The sequence below is a fragment of the Leucopleurus acutus genome, assembly GCF_964270905.1.
Source record: "Leucopleurus acutus genome assembly, chromosome: 17".
NCBI lineage: Eukaryota > Metazoa > Chordata > Mammalia > Artiodactyla > Delphinidae > Leucopleurus > Leucopleurus acutus.
In genome coordinates, this window is record NC_139159.1 from 82,598,596 (window position 1) to 82,612,241 (window position 13,646).

The 13,646-nt window shown below is 62.0% G+C and overlaps 1 protein-coding gene across 1 annotated transcript in view; it reads right to left on the minus strand.

Annotated features, from left to right (window-relative positions):
• Window positions 1-4,375, minus strand: part of TSNARE1 (t-SNARE domain containing 1) — a gene marked incomplete at its 3' end in the record, with an annotated part of 116,347 nt that extends 111,972 nt beyond the window's left edge. The window contains exon 1 of the mRNA XM_082858400.1: window positions 4,351-4,375. The remainder of the gene's footprint in view (window positions 1-4,350) is intronic.
• Between the last annotated feature and the right edge of the window lie 9,271 nt (window positions 4,376-13,646).

Sequence of the window (13,646 nt, forward strand, 5' to 3'; positions counted from 1 at the left end):
GCACAGACCTGAGCCTTGACCGGTCGGAGGACGTCCCCAGGGGCGCTGGCGCCCGGCCATTCCAGCCAGAGGGGCAGCCAAGCTGACCCCAGAGGGCAGCCTTGGGCAGCCGAGAAATCGGCCCAGCAGGTTGACCAGAGGCTGGGGAGACATTCAGGTCACACCGTGAGAGCTGCAAAGGCCAAGTGCGGAGGCGGCCCGATGCTACAGATGGGCGCCCTGAGACATGGCAGCCAGGGAAACACGCCAGAGCGGCCCCCGGGCCAGAAGAGCCAGGACACTGAGAGGGGATTACGGGGTCCAGGCTGGAGGCTGCGGACCAGCCAGAACGTCCGCCCTGCGACTGAAGGCTTTCCGGACCCTGGACCCGGAAGACACAGAACCCACTCACTTCCCAAGCCCAGGCCCGCCTCCCACCTGCCCAGGCTCATTAGCACCCTGGCTATGGGTGAGGCCGTAGCGGGGAAGGAGGGCAGACCCGAGGCAGGGATCCAGCTCCTCGGTGGTACCGCCACCGAAAGCCTGTGCTGAGAGGGCAGCCAGGCCCGGGAAGGGGGCTGCTGTGCCGAGTTCACGTGGGAGAGGTTGATTCCGGGCTGCCGGTGTAAAACTGTGTCCCTTTCCGAATACTTGGCAGGAACAGATCATGGCTCCCGGTGGAGGGCAGCCAGCCAGCGGTGTCTGGGGCGGAAGGCGGGGGGGCTGCCCCTGGCCGGCTCTGTCTGGCGCCGACTCCCTGAACAGAGCTCTGATGCCCCTGCCATCCCCCGGGGTGCCTGCCCCCTGTCTTCCCCAGACGACATCCCACCGCCCTCCTTCCCCACCACCCCGCACCCCTAACATCCAGCTTCCTAGTTGGTGCAGGCGCAGCCTGTGACCCCGCGACCACATCCAGGGTCTGGCTCGGGCAACAGTAGGACAGACGTGGACAGACAGGTGCCCGAGCATGGCACCTGGTCCCAAAGCCCTAAGGACCTGACTCCTTTCCACAGGTCCCAGAGAGGAGCCATGGCCAATGGTGGGCTCACTGTAACCCCCCTTCATCCGGCCACACTGGGAACAAGAATTCCAAGTTCCAGCCCAGCCGCGACCCCCGCCCCCCACGAGAGATACCACACTTCCAGAGCTGGACTCCCTGACGCCCTCGACCCGTGCCAGGCACTCCTTTAGAACATCAGTTCAATACGGAGGGAAAGTCAGGATAAAGTCTTTACTGGTATAATCATCACCACTACCAAAGTCGTTCTCCAACTCAAAAAGCATCCTCTGGGGCGGTGGCATCTTCCAATCTGGTCCTCACAGGAAGCAGCAGAGCAGGAAGGCTGGGCGGGCGGGGCAGCAGAGCGGTAAGCGGGCTCTGGAGCCAGAGTGCTGGAGGCAAATCCTGGCCGCTCACTTACGCGCCTGTGACTCCGGGTAAGTTACTCAGCCCGGAAAGTGTCCTGATCTTAGGAATATGAGGAACCGAGCAGGTGCTAGGTCCATAAACGGTGCTCACTATCACGATGATGATACAAAAGGCTGACGATGGCCAGTTCTCCTGGGTCCCCGCTAACCCACCTCAAACGCAGGCCAGAGAGCAGTCTCTGGAGCCGGAGGGCTGCTCAGAAGAGGAGCAGCTGCACCAGCCTCCCGGGCACCCCCTGACTCCACAGCCCCTCCCAGAGCTTCAGCGCCTGTGTCTCTGCGATGGCGCGGATGCCACCACCTCCCGGTGGCTGCGGGATCAGAAAGGACAGAGGGCGGGGACGTGCTAATGAGGAACGTGACTCAGGACCCCACAGCTGAGACTCAGCCACGCTGTGTCCGCAGGATTTCACTGTTCATACCAGGATGCTGACGCAGTCAGGGCTGGGTCCCCATCCTTCCCATGGGGGACATCAAGAGGCAGAAAATGAGACAGTCTTCCATCAACCCACGTAAAGAAAACAATAAAACTTTATCGACTGGGAGCTCCGAGATGGGGGCTCACAGGGTCAGCACGACTGCCTGGCCTGCTCTCCTGCGTCCACCTCGGGGCGGGCTGCCCTCTCCTGGAGGCGGGAGCGCAGGGCTGCTGGGACTGTGTGCAGCCTGCCGCGCCGGTTCCCAGGAAGACCCCGCTCTCCCCAGCCAGCAAGCACGCCAGGGAAAGGTCCACGGCACTGCTACCACCATCGTGGACCCAGCCACACGATACTGAGCCCAGGGGCCGACAGCCTGGACTCTGTGGGCTGGGAGGGGGCGCACACCTCTAGCCACAGGCCCCTCGTGTGGTCCGGCCGAGACCCCAGACGTCAGACCCCTGGTCCCTGCTCCCCACAGCCCTGTCTCGGCTGCTCTTCAAGTGAGTCTCAGCGCGGCACAGGCTGGCCCTCCTGGGACCAGCACCAAATCCACGCCTCACCTGCCTCCCTCGGGTCTGCCGCTGTTCATTCCCGCTTCACTTTAGTCTCATGTCACCCACTCCTCCATTCAGGGGTCCAGCAAACACTTAGCAGCCAGGCGGTGCTGAACGTTCTGGCAGAAAACAGAGGAATCCGAGAGGCGGCCTACCTTCACAGCCCAGCAAGTCCGTCATTACAGACATGGCACAGATCACAATTCAAAGAACAGAAAGAATGATGGCTGGACTGAGCCACCCAGGTTAAATTCCATTTGTAGCAAATAACACAATCAAAACAAACCCAACAGCCACAGATATGCCTGTGCGCATTAAAAAAAAATCTAAGCCTTGGCCAACAGTTTGTTTCTCCCAAACACTAGTCAGAGCAACGAAACTCTCAGTAACACAGAAGGGTGCTGTGTGCTGTGAGCCGTGGTCATAAACGTGGGTGAACCGACCCAGGAGAGGAAGGGGACAGGAAAGCGTCCAAAGAGAACCGGAGTACAAGGCATTCCAAGTGGAAGGCACAGACATGAGAAAAGACATGGGCTGTGCAGGAAACAAGGGCTTGTGCACTGGCAGGGCACACGAAGCAAGTGGTGGAAGGTGTGGCTGGAGCAGTAGGCAGGAACAGGGTCCCGAACAGGGTCCCGACCTTCACCTTGCAGGAGGGGACTTAAGGACTCCTATCTGCCCATGAGCCCCCAAACCCCTAGATGGCAGAGCCCGTGTATAGGTGCCCACCTCAGGGCCCTGCAGAGGAGCGCCCGGAGAAGGTAGCCTGGATACAGTCAGAGCAATCAAAGGAGGAGAGAAATGTGCAGGTGGCCCAGGAAGCTCTGCCTCCTCCAGGAAGCCTTTTCGGTTCGGACTGCCATTCTCCCACAGCTACTGCAGTCACAACTGGGCTCCTGCACTGTCCTGGGCAGGCTGCGCCGGGTTTCTTCCAAGGACCTACAACATATGAGGCTGACCACTCAGAAGTACCATTTTAATAGGCTGAAGCCCTCCAATACTGACAAACTTCACCTGGACCTCACCCTGACACTGTCCACCCTGGGGCTATAGTGAGGAACAGTCCCAATCCCTGCCTCCTGGGGACCCAAGATAAAGCGGAAAACAAGCAAACAAGCGACAGTGACAAAACATGAAGTACTGAGAAGGAAAAGAGAAAGGACCTGAGCCAGGGTACTGGTAGGAGAGGGCGGTCAGCAAAGTGGGCTGTGACCTGCCTTAAAGATGGTGAGCTGCCATCCCACCAGGAACTAAGACAAGGGCAGGAAGAGGGTGCGTGAGGAAGAGGCCAGGTGTGGCTGCAATGGCAGCAGGCCCATCTAGTCCAGCAGCTCGACCCAAAGAATTTTCTGCCATGACCGCAGTGTTCCATGCCTGCGCCGCGCTGGCTAGTGGCCGCCACACTGGACGGCGCACAAAGAGCCCAGAGGGCAAAGGAGGAGTGAAACGTGAGTCTCCCAACAGGAAGCCCCCGGAGGGCTTCCGTGGGGGCAGCACAGATCAGAGGCACCTGGAAGCTGGACGGGCGGGAGGGCCCCTAACCTCCGTGCCCCAGAGGCACGTTTTAAGCCAAACGTAGAGAAAAAGCAGAAAGGAGCGGAGAGGAGGCACAGCGTGTCCGGCTCTCCCTCAAGGGCTGCCTCCCGCTCGCTGGTGACGAGCAGCGTCCCTGGCGCCCAACAGGTGTGCACCCGGGCCTCGGTGCGAGCGCTCCGCCCCCGAGACCCTGCCCCTCCCACGACCCTGCCCCTAGGCCCCGCCCCTCCCATGGCGGTCCCGCCCCTCCCGGAGGCCCTCCCGCCGCGCGGGCCCCGCCCCACCCCGCCCCCGACCACCCCGGGCCCCGCGCGCCCCTCCCGGCCCCGGCCTCCGCCGCCCCCGCCTACGGCCTCGCCCCCTCCCAGCCAAGGCAGCCTCCCCCCGCCGGCCCGCCCCCGCCGGCCCGGCACCACCGCACGCCGCTGCCTCACCTGGGCCTCGGTGGCTCGCGGGCGCGTTCCGTGCTTTCTCGGAGGGAGGGGCGGTACGGGGGGCGGAGCCGGCACCCAAACATCACGTGACGGCCTCTCTCGCGCCGGCGAGGGCCTCGAGGCCGCCCCCCTTCCGCCCCGTCGGCCCCGACGCCTCGCGCCAGCCAATGGCCGCCGAGCCGCGGACGAGCTGAGGACGGCGTGAGCCCTGAGACTACAAGTCCCAGAGTGCCCCGCGCGGGCGGCGGAAACGGCCTGGGACGGCGGCCGGAGGGGCCAGAAAGCCTGCGCCCGGCGGGAGCCCCCCGCGGCCACCGAGGGCGCGCCGTCCCGGCCTGCCGGGCTGGGCCGAGCCGTTCCCGCCGCCTTACCGGGACTGTAGGTGGCCGGCTCACTCGCACCCCCGATCCTCAGTACCCCCATCTGTGGAACGGGGGTGACAGACGCGGAGTGCGCGGTCCCCGCCTCAGAGGCCCCACCGGATCTCACGGGTCTGAGAGGCCGAGCCGCGGCGGCGCAGTGGCCGTGCGGGCCCCGGTCTCGGGTCCGGAGGGCACAAGGGCCAGCGCCCGGGTCTAGGGCGGCCGCTGAGCACTGCCGGGAGGGGCCGTGCCCTGCGGACCCCACGCCTTGGTCCGTGCCTGCGGGGGAGTAGACGGGATCGTCACCACACCCCAAAGCCTTTCCGCGGAGGGCCCTCAGGGGACGGGTCTGCAGAGAGCGGGGTCTGAGGGTGCTCCGGCCACGGCCCACCCTCAGCGGGCGCGGGTGTGGAGGAAAGGAGGGGAAAGCCAAGTACGCCTCCTCCAGGACGACCACCTGCAGAGTGTGCTTTCCGCCTAGCCAGCGGGCCGAGCGGGTGCCCCGGGGCTGCGGCCCGGGGCGGGTGCTCAGTACCTGCTGCCTCCTCTCTAGTCTGGGGCGAGGGTCCCTACCGCCCCTCGGAGAAGCAGGAGAGACGTCCCCCTCCATCAGGACCCGGACGGGTGAGGGTCAAGGGGATGGCCAAGAGACCCCCAGAGGAAGAGCGGAGGGAAGAAGCTGCCGCAGCCCCCACGGGGCATCTGTCCGCTGCACTGCATCCTCGCTGTGCCCGCGGGGTCTTCAGAAGAAGCCTCCATGTAGCGCCCACCAAAGCCGACCCCAGAAACGCTCGCTGTAACAGGGGTAGCCACCTGGGCTTCTGCGTGGTAGTACCAGATCCCTGGGTCAAACACTGTCAACCTGGGGTCTGCAGCGAGTTCCCCTCCCCCACCCTTCCTGTCTATCCCCTGAAGACCGGCTCCCAGGGCCCCTTCTCTGGGAAATCAGCCCACCCAGCACCGTCCGGGGGAAGAAGGTGTTTACACTTCACTCTGCCCCGCCACACCCCGACCCAGCACGTGGCAGCCCTCACTCACTCACCACAGACCCTCCTCCATCAAATCCCGTGAGCAGGTCATCCCTGCGGCCCAGTCCCCCTTTGTCCCTTACGAACAGAACCCATTTTGTTCAAGGCAGCATGGTAGTGCTGGCCCGGAGGAAGACGGCAGAGGCCTCAGTGAGTCTTCAGACCCAGAAGGGACCGATGTAGCCAGCTAGCCCTCTGCCTTCTCTTGTTCCAGCCTGGAATGCGGGCACGGTCTCCCAAGGAGAACAGCCATTTGGGGAGCAAAGGGGTGGGTCCCAAGCTGCGGACAGGGAGCAGCTGCGTGGTGGAGCCTCCGCCCCAGCTGTACCCGCTCATCAGAGAGGAAACAAGCCCCTGCTTCCTCCACACTGCTGCTGGCACCCCTCCTAGCCCGTACAACCGCATCCAGGCGTGACGACCACCCTTTTAGGCTTGTGACCTGCCCACCGTGCAACAGGCCTCTTGAGGGCAGGCCCATGTGGTTGAATTTGCATCTCGGTGCTCAGCAGGGCACCCTGCATGTGGTGTGGCCTCGGGGAGTGATGACAAGTCAGTGAGCACACCAGCTGCACTCACGGGGGCCTAGTGTTCACTCTGTGTCCCCACAGAGCCTACTCTCTTTTAACACCAAACCTATCCCTGTGTTGCTGTGTGATGTTGAGCAGTGACACCTTCTCCGGGCGTGTTCAAAGCGGTGATGTGGGAGCCGGCTGGAGAGCAGGCATGGGAGGGGCAGGGTGGCACACCGCTACCCTGTCACCTGTCACCTGTACGGGGCAGTGTCACTGGGGGACATGTGCTGGGAAAGGGCTGGCGCAGGCCCGGCACCTAGCGGGGGCTTGACCAACACAAGCACCTCACCCCCAAGTGTTCGAGACCAGTCTCAGGCGCTTAGAAAACTGACTCCACATGAGACTCCTAGCAGCCTCCCAAGGTATTTATCACCAAGCAGGAGTGGCAAAAAAAAAAAAAAAGAAAGAAACTCCACGACAGGAGCACTTGAGCGTCGTCTTTGCTAACCTCTGTGAAGGAGTTTGCCGCCCCTCCTGGGAAGTAGCAGAACCTGCTTATTCCCCACCCCCATGGGAGGAGGCATCTCCACACCCCAAGGAGCCAGTCTGTCTGTCCGTCACCCAGCACCCAGGCTTGCTACCTGGCACAGCGTCCCCCTCTCCTCTTGCCAAATCTTATCCTGTTTGCCATCATTTATTCATTCAACAACCTTCCGATGTCAGGCAACATGCTAGGCCTTGGGGATGCCACACAATTAGATTTGGTTGCTAATGCCAGAAAATCCCAATAACAGTGGCTTAAATATGATCAACATTTACTTTCAGTGGTACACATTAAAGTCCAAATAGGCCATAGGGCTGGGAGGGTGGGCCTCACAATCATCAGTACCCTGGACTCCTTTAATCTTGTTCCTTCGACCCTCGAATGGGGCCTCTGCCTCATGGCACAAAATGGCTGTGTAAGTGCCAGCCATCACGTCTGCTTTCCAACAGCAGGAAGGAGAACTGGATAGTGGGAATGCACACACCCCCAATCCCATCCTTTTAAGGACACTTCCTGGATACTGTACACCCCATATCTGCTTACACCCCCCCAACCCCACCACCACCACCCCTCTTGGCCAAAACTGGGTCCCTTGGGTACTTTTAGTTGCAAAGGAGGCTAGGAAATGTCGTCTTCCTGAGGACTATGTTCCCAGCAGCCATCTGGGCTCTTGTACCAAGTAAGAAGGGGAGGATGGGGCCCATCTAATAGTCTCCACCAAGACACAGCCCTTGTCACAGTGCTTGCTGTTTAGCACGCAGGCCACAAAACGTACAAATGTGCACTGGGAACCTGGGTGAAGGCTGTGCAGGAGCAGAACGGGGGCGTGGGGGATCCAAAGGGGGCTGGGGGTCAGGGAAGTCCAAGGAGGCCTGGCACAGGGGAGTCTTGAGGGGTAGCGTTTCTGGGAGGTGAGTTGGGAGTGTCCAGCAGGAAGGCAGGGAGCCTGTGGACATCCGTGTGCCACTGTCACACCTCCTGTGTGGAGGCGTCCTGACCTCTCCAGCCGCTGATGGCCTCAGAGCCCCTGCCGCTCAGACTACCCCTTGTGCTCCCTCAGCCACAGGTGGGGAACCTGGCCCTGGCAGCGAGGGGCACACACAGGTCCACAAGGGGCCTCAGCAGCCCTGGGGCCCCAGGCCTGTCTCTGACGCCCAGGCCAGGGCTCTACCTCTACATCACAGCCCGCACCCCTCGGGGCTTAAGATCATGGGCATGTAGTGGCCTTCAGATCATGGGCAGTGGGCTCGAAGACCAGCCCAGTGGACTTTAGGGAGGGTCTCGTCTACCTCTCCCTTTAAGGTCCACCACACACAATCTGGCCTGATTACCTGTGCCCGGTGTGTGCACTGATGGGCAGTACACCTGCGCCCAGGTGACACTTGGAGCCCATGAGGGCCGTAAGCGTGCTGGCCACACCCCCAGCCCCTGGGCAGCCTGCGGTACTCACGTGGGGGGAGAGAGTAGAATGGACGGGAAGACAGACACTGAAGGGGACACCTTGGGGACCAACCGAGGCAGCCAGTGCTCACTGGTGCTTACTTCTCTGCCCAGTACACGCCCACATTTTGTGGCCTCCTGGGCAGTTTGGCGGCCCCGTGGCTGGCCCCAGACATAAGACCAGGAGCAGCAGTGAGGGCGCCTCTTTCCAGCTGCACCAAGCCTGCCCCGCTGTCCTGCGTCATCCCCCTTGTCACCAGGACGTAGAGGAGCTCCACCGGCTTGAGGGCCTCCAGCTGATGCCGGACAGGCCCCAGGAGGGAAGGGCCCCGGGCCGAGGCGCTCTCTCACCCATGGGCTACTGAGTGTGAGAGGAGAGGACAAAGGTGGGGCTACAGGAAGCAGACAGAGGAAAAGGCACTGCCTCTGCAGGGCCTGGACCGCTAGACGAGCCCCAGACAGCACTTGGGGTTTGGGGAAGGGGGTACGTCAGCCCAGCGCTGTTTCCCAGGGGCTCGGGGAGCTGGGGTGAGGAGCTGGCAGGTGGGGGAGGAAGAGAAGTAAAGAGCAGGGGGCGTAGGGGAGGGGGAGGGGAGCAGGGGGCCCCTCCGGCACCCCGCGTGGGTCTGGCTCACCCCCAGGTAGGGTGTTGGGAGCTGGGCCTGCGTTTGGGCTCCTCTGGGAGGAGTGTGGTGAGTTCTCTTGGCCCGAGGCGTCCCCATGCCGGGACCCACGTGGCTGCTGCCCGCACCCCACCTTGATTTCCTCTGAGGTGCTCTGCACACGTGGCACCTTGTTCTTTTGGTACCAAGTCTCTGTTTAGGGACAGACAGATTCCTTCTCCTCTCCCTGTCCCTCTTCTCCCTCCAGCTGGGCCTCCAGATCACTGGCCACACTGGCCACCAACCCTGCAGCGCCTCCCCCGGCTCTACCACTGGCCAGCAGGGGCGGCCCGTCGACACCTGCCCTGAGCCTTGACTTCCTCAGATCTGCGGCATGGATCACAGTGTTCCCTGCTCCGTGGAGCTGACGTGAGGCTTGTGGGGGCCAACGCCTGCGAAGCCTTCACTGCCCTTAGCCCAGACCTGGTCCGCTGGAGACCCTGGGCACGTGTGAGCACATGGCCTGTCTGACTTGTCATTGATCTCTTGGGTGCGTGCTGAGCACCAGTGCCAAATACCAGGGCCAAGAGCATGTGGATGCCACCCTCAGGGTGTCTCAGAGGAGCAGAAGGAGACAGACAGGCCCAAAGAATCACCTACTGGGCTGTAAGTCTGTTGTTAGAAGGTTGTATGAGGAAACAGGGTGTTGGAAAGGTTTCCCAGAGAAGGGGCATTTGGATTGGGTGCTGAAGGATGAGTAGGAGTTTGCCAGCAGGAACGGTATGAATCTAACGTGGCTGCCGAAGAAGGTCACCGTGTCCACCTCCTGTGTTGGATTCTGCCCAAACTCCTATCCCAAACCTAACACATGGGGGTTTGCCCAGTCTCCTGCCTGCTTCCCCCTCCTCTCCTCCCTGCACACGTTGACATTGACACAAACACAGTCCCACACACTCATACAGAGTCACACACATTCTCACACTCACAGAGTCAAGAACTGATTTTAGTGTGTTCCTCCCCATCCCCACCCGCCACGCGCAGGGAACAGCGGTAACGAGATGCTAATGAGCAAAGGTAAAGCTCAGAGAGAACGGCATTTTACAAAATCAAAACACTCTGTGCTTCCAGGGACACCTCCCGGCAAGTGAACTGCCAAACCTCACGACAGCGCTGTGTGTGGGCAGAAAGCACCCGCCAGCCCCACCTCCCGGGTAGTTGATGAAGTAAGAGGGGTCTGCGAGGTAGCAGAGTGGGAGAGCAGACTCCAGGCCCTGCCGGACGCTGCCGCAAGCCCACGGCCACTAACTCTCCAGGTGCATCCTCTCACCTGTGCCCAGCCGGGTCTCTCTGCCTGGGAGGTGACGTCCGCATCCTTCAAGCTGTCCCTCCCACACACCTGCACCTCAGCCTGGGGCTGGGGTCTCCTCCAAGCTCCCCGGCCCCGGGCTTGCCTCCTGCACAGCACTGATCACACTGTCCACGCCTCTACCCCCGACCCCAACCCCAGCATACAGAGAGCGACCTGTCGGCAGCACCTGTCACGTGGCTGCTTTTCACTGTGTGTTAATGGAAGGAAGGAATGAGTGAGTGAATGAGTGATAGACAGAGTGGCTGAGCTGAAGAGGTCTTGGAGATCATGTGGCCTGTTCTGGGGGAAACTGAGCCCCAGAGCAGGGAAGTGGCCCCCCAAGGCTGCCTAGCCATGAGGCAGAACTGGGCCTGGAGCCTGCCCGTCCGATGCCCTTCCCTCCTCCTCTGACTGCTGATGTCCCCAGGGCTGGGGGCTCTGCCCTTGCTATGATGGTCTGTCCCCTTTCCTGGGGTCCCCACGACCCTCGAGCTCCATCAGCTCCCTCTCAGCTCAGACCCGTGACCATCCCTCCTCCCTCTCGGGTACCTGCCCCCTGGCCGAGCCGTGGGCTCTGAAAGCAGGTGGACTGCCTCCTCCCTCTCGGGTACCTGCCCCCTGGCCGAGCTGTGGGCTCTGAAAACAGGTGGACTGCCTCCTCCCTCTCGGGTACCTGCCCCCTGGCCGAGCTGTGGGCTCTGAAAACAGGTGGACTGGGGGGCTTAAGAGAATGGCTGGGGGCTTCTCCCTGGAGCTAGTGGGCCCTGCGCGCCTTCATCTTCGGAGTCCAACACCAGAACGAACAGCGTCTCTGGCCCCTCAGAAGTCAAGGAGGCCTAGAGGAAGGGAATCCAGGCTGGACCACAGTGGGCTGCTTCCTCGGCCTATCTGCAGGGAGCTCCCAGGGCCTATGAAGCCATGGGATGAGGGTCTTGGAGCCCCCTGGGCAGTGCACAGGTACTGGGTGGAGTTATCCTGGTGTTGACCATGGAGCAGACAACCCAGGCGTCTCCCCTGTTTCCATCAAGGTGGGTGTTTAACAAGGCATGATTACAGAGACCAGCCGCGTGGGGCTCCAGCACAGTCCCCGTGTAAGGGGGAACCTGGGGGAGGGGCGGCACACAGTGCCAGAGCGGCTCCCCTGTGCCCGGCTCAGGCCGAGCCCTTAGCAGTGCCCCGGGGACAAGTGCCCAGGCCCCTGCAGGGCCAGCCAGGCCCAGGAATGGTGGTCAGTGGGGTGAGATCAGGGAAGCCCAAGCCCCAGCCTGACCTTGACTCCCCGTGTCCTGAGCCACATCAGCATATCCGGACGTTCCTTTTCCATCTGGAAAAAGACGACGTTGGCCTTGATTCCAGGTCTCACCTGGGGGCACCGTCACCTTGGAGGACAGAGCAGAGCCTCCTGGCTGGGGAGCAGCAGCCATGTTGGTTTTCTGGATTTATGGGCCCCTCGTCCTGCCCCTGCCTGGTGGGAACCTCCCACCAGTCCTGCAGGTGAGCTGCAGCGCCCCTCCTCCCTCCATGCCTTGACAGATCCCCATCCGTGAGGAGGGGCTGCACTGACCCCATCATGTACTCAGTGGGGCCATTATTTCCTGTCCTCCATCCGTCTACCCACCCACCCACCCATCTGTCCTTCCTTCCATTCATCCATCCTTCCATCCACTCACTCAACGAACATTCACAGAGGGTCTTGACCAAGCACTGGGGACAGAAGAGACTGAAACCAGCAAAGCCCCTGTCCCCTCCAGGAGTGGGCGCTTGGCGTGGGGAAATGACCACATACGATGTCCACTCAGCTTGTCACCCCCATTTCTCTAATGGAAAAACTGAGATCCAGAGATCCCAGGGAAAGAAAATGTCCTTGGCGTCACACATGAGAAGAAAGACGAGAGATGCCAGCACGTCCACTGTGGGGGAAACAGGGTCTGTCCCAGGGCTCCCAGCTGAGGACCTGCCACACCTCCCCTAGAGCCTCGTGTGTCTGTCCCTCTGCCCCGGGCCCCCGGCTGTGTGGGTGGCAACACCGCGGGCAGGAGGCGTTGGGCACATTGACTGTATTTGGTGATCACTGCTGTATTTATAGGGCTTGATGGGGATAAAAATAAAGTGAGGGAGCATTGCAGGAGTCATCGTGCAGCACCGCGAGCGTGCGTGGTCCCTGCCTCTCCCGCCAGGAGTCGGGGTCTCGGGGGCAGTGGGGAGGGAGTAGGGGCACATGGGCCCAAGACAAGGTGTGGACCTGCTGGTGGATGTCAGTAGAGCCACGTGCCCAGCTCAGGGTGGGGTCCCCATAACCACTGCCCTTCTGCTTCTCCTCCCCAGGCTTCCCTGTGGCCAAGGACTGTGCCACTGGGCTGTCCAGTGAGCTAGGGGCTCAGACTGGGACCAGGGTCAGCCTGTGACCAGGTTCAGGGCTCAGCGCGTGCCGAGGCTGGGTCTCAGTCTGGCCCCGAAGTAGGAGGTCTCCCACGGTCCTGGAACCCCAGGAGGAACAGTGCTCAGGTCCTGTCTGGGAACCTGGGTGCCTGTGAGAGTGTCCCCAGCAAGCATTGTTGGGTCTGGATCCCCTCCGAGTCACTCTCCTGGCGAGTCCCTCACGATCAACCAGAGCAGTTCTGTGTGGAAGATGGGCACCCTGCTGGCCCTCCCCATCGAAGGCCCCCAGCCCTGTCCTCCAGGGGTAAAGCTTCCTCTCCAGCTCCATCCACCAACTATTTTTGCTTTGAATTCAGCCCCATGATTTCACCATGTTGGGGAGGAGCTGGGAGGAGCGAGGTCAGCAATGACCCCACCCCGGGTCACGGGGCTTGCAGTGGCTTCCGGGGACACACCCCCTGATTCTCCTTCAGGCCAGGCACCGGCTCTCCAGCGCTAGGGTGCTGCCAGCCTCATCCGGTTCCCTATGTGGGACCAGCCTGGCTGGAAGGGGCCTCCTTGCCTTCCAACGCAGGGCAGCCCACAGCCCAGGACTGGTGCATAGACTCTGCAGAGGCCCAGTTTGGGACAGCTCTACAGGGTCGTCCCCCCTCCTGTGAGGCCAGCTGAGGTCTCTGGGTCGAGGGCACCTAGTGCGGTCTCTCCCTCGGGCCAGCCACCCCCCGCCAGCCCAGGAGCTGTTCCCATCTGCTTTCCACAGTAAACTTCCAGCAGGCAAATCTCTCAGGACCCAGAGACGGGACTTTGGCTGTGGACCACCACCTCCTGTCCCCCACCCCAGAATGTGAAGGGATCCTACCGGGTGATGGCCCGTCCCCACTCCTGATTCCGGCAGGGGCGGGAGGAATCGGAGGACAGATGCAGCGGGCAGAAGACCATACCCTCCACCCGACACCCCCAGCAGCTTTAGGCCAAACTCCTGTCCGGGTCCCACAAGGCAGGCGTGGCCACCGTCCAGCCTCCGCCGTCTGATGTCAGGTCGGGCTCACGCACCAGGCGTGCGGTGACTGTGACAGTGGGG